Here is a 3,355-nt window from a genome sequence, read left to right as displayed (position 1 = left end):
GTGGAGTAAAGTGGAGTAACTCAAGGGAGTAAGTGTTCAGGCAAATTGCTATTTCATTTATGTGGTTGTCACAATTAGTGAAGCTCAGGATAATCTTTTTAGTGTTCCTTCTAGAGAGGAGCATAGATAGGTGCAACCATATATATGAGCAAATACATCACTATTGATTGATCCCCGGGCCAATTAAGTGCAAACACGGTAATTATTAAGACATAAGTCCAACCATCGTTGTAAGTTTAAAGGTTCCCATAGTTATACCCCCTGTTGATTAACCATGAATTAATATAACATGAATATCTAAGAATTGAGACATGGTTTCTGTCAAACTCGATCTGTCCCTCCTCCTATCATCATGCAACGATGACAACCTCATGTATTCCCCAACAAATGTGTGCACTCATATATCAGTACAACTTGTATGCAACCATCAACAAATTACCTCACAATTGCCAAGAACAAGTCACTACTTAAAAAAAGACATAGAGGTACAATACATCATGGGAAAACGATAGATTGCGTCACATATCATGTTTGCCAAGATATTATAAAGGATAGATGATCATGGTGCTGAGGGTGTTGATGATGACCACGCTAGAGGAGGGTGGAGTCCACCGGAGGCGATTCCGGCAATGGTCCCCCCCTCCAATCTCCACCGGCGGTGGTCTGCTAACTCTCTGTTTATGTGTTTTTGATCTCCGCCTCTGTCCTCCTCGAGGAAACCCTGGGGGTCGTAGATTTAGGGGTTTTTAGGTCAAACAAAGTATGTGGGCGAAAGATTGAGGTGAATTGGACCGTCGAGGGGGAAAAGGCCCAGGTGGCGCACCCTAAGGGGGTGGGAGCTCCACAGGCCCTATCTCTCAACCCATTGAACTCCTCGTATCCCACTTTACCACATTTTATTTGCCTCGAAATTTCTGAAGCATGCCCTCTGATTTTTCCCTTTTTCGAGTCCCGTAGTTCCTGGAAAGTCAAAAATACTAACACAAGGTGTTTTCTGCCACACAGAGTTAAAACCAGAGGAGATGGGATTGCTTAGAGAATCCTCGAAAACAATAAAAAAACATGAATATAATATTATATATGTTGCAAATATGTGGAATATGTGTCAACAAACTACAAAGTTCATGCATGCATTTTACATGCATCAATATGGTACAATACATGAGATATACAAGTATCCTAGATGGCTAGATATACATGGTTTAACACTAGGATCCCAAAAAAACCCTAAGCGTCTTAGCCTATTTTTTTAAGGAATGCCTAGTGGCGTTTTATTGACTGGCCAATAATGTTACATCATTTATTACATCAGCTACAATAAAATCTGGAGGATCCTCATCCCAAACTAAATTGCCTTTTGATCTATAAGCATTCCTTGCAAGGTTATGAGCCACTTTATTAGCATCCCTCAAACAATGTTGAAACAAAATGTCCTTAGTTGCACCCACCTTCATAAAGCACTCTGCCAGAATAGCTGAATATGGGTTCCAAACTTCAATGACCCCATTGCAAGCTTTGATAAGCTCCAATGAGTCTGATTCAATCATGATTGGTGTACAACCCAGATCTTCGATCATCTCCAAGCCTCTAAGAAGAGCCAAAGCGTTAGAAGTTGCAGAACTTAGGAGATTGTCCAAAAGACCAGCTTTCCCTGCCATTGCTTCTCCTCGGTGATTGTAGAACAACACCAAAAGCACCCGCACCATCATTATGATATGAGGCATCGAAATTTAGTTTATAAGAACCAGGACTGGCCTTTGGCCAAGCCACACTCTTAGGCATTGCAGATTGTTTTGCAGCTCCACAATTTGCAGTTAAAGCGCATGTATAGAAAAAGCTGAGCTAATTGGTGAAGCCATAGAGTTACCTTTCACTTTCTCTCATCTTTGCCACGATATATACCAACAACCGACTGATATAGTTTCTCTTAAACCCAACATGGTAATAACCGGAGTTTTCTTCTTCTCACATCAGAGAAGATGTTCGAGAATCACTGGACCCGATCTATACATCATTAGTGCTTGATCATAATTTCTAAAAGGCCTAACTCGGCCCAGACTTCTCTTGCTCTAACACATAAGAACAAGAGGTGTTTGATGTCTTCAGGTCCCAATTGACATATAGGACATTGAGGATTTACCTTGATGTGGCGAGATGCCAACACAACCATCCCAGGCACCTCTCCATGTAAAACCTTCCATAGAAAAATCTTGATCTTACTTGGGACTTGCATCTGCCAAAGATGATCCCAAACCGGGTTAATACTTGATGACCCTTGTCCATCTCTTCTACATATTATGGATCCAAACTGGTGATCCCATTCAACATAATAAGCTGATCGGACAGAGAAACTATATGTTTTTCTTTTGTGCCAAGCCACAAAATCTTCTGTAAGATACTCACTCAAAGGTTTTCTCAAAATCCTTTCCGCATCCGCTTGATAGAAAAGAGACCAAAATAGAGTCTCATCCCATGATTTCAAATGAGGTATAATGAGCTCATCAACGATTCTTAACAGAATTTAACCACGTGAAGTCATAATTTTCCTTGTAGGACTTGTGGGAATCCAATGATCCTAGAAAATATTGATCCCTGAGCCAGACCCCACTCTCCAAATATGACCATGGTTGAATGTTTGTATACTAGCGACAATACTTTACCAAGTGAACGAAGAGCTAGTTTTTTACCCAGCCCTCAAAAGATCTCCATATGAATAATATTTGGCTCTCAATACTCTCGCACATAAAGAATCTGGATTATGCAAAAGTCTCCAACATTGTTTAGCTAACATAGCAAGATTAAAGGAGTGAGGTCTCTAAAGCCCATACCACCCCTATTCATTGGTATAGACATCCTCCACCATACAAACAAGTGCATCTTTTTTTCCCGTATCTCCCCACCAGAAACTAGCCATCGCATCATTGATATCTTTAGCTGTTCAAGAATTTTGAAAACACCCATTGCAAAAACTAGAATAGATTGAGTAATTGCTTTCAATAAAATCTCCTTTCCTCCCAACGATAGAAACTTTTCTTTCCATCCTTTTAGTCGCTCAATCACACGCTCAAGAAGATAGACAAAGTTTCCCAAAGATCCAGACCTACCATAGAAGGTAAACCAAGGTACCTATTAGATATCTCCTCAGTCATAATATTTAATTCCTCGCATAATGCTGCCTTCACTTCAACATTAACGTTTGGGCTGAAGAAGATACTACACTTCGCCTCACTCACCATTTGTCCCGATCTTGGACAATATTCTATTAGTGCACGTCTCAATGAGATTGCATTAGTTAAGTTTACCTTCATAAGTATAAGGGAATCATCGGCAAATAATAAGTGTGATACTGATGGTG

Source organism: Lolium rigidum, chromosome 3 (assembly GCF_022539505.1).
Source record: "Lolium rigidum isolate FL_2022 chromosome 3, APGP_CSIRO_Lrig_0.1, whole genome shotgun sequence".
Lineage (NCBI taxonomy): Eukaryota > Viridiplantae > Streptophyta > Magnoliopsida > Poales > Poaceae > Lolium > Lolium rigidum.
Note: the sequence above shows the minus strand (reverse complement) of the source record.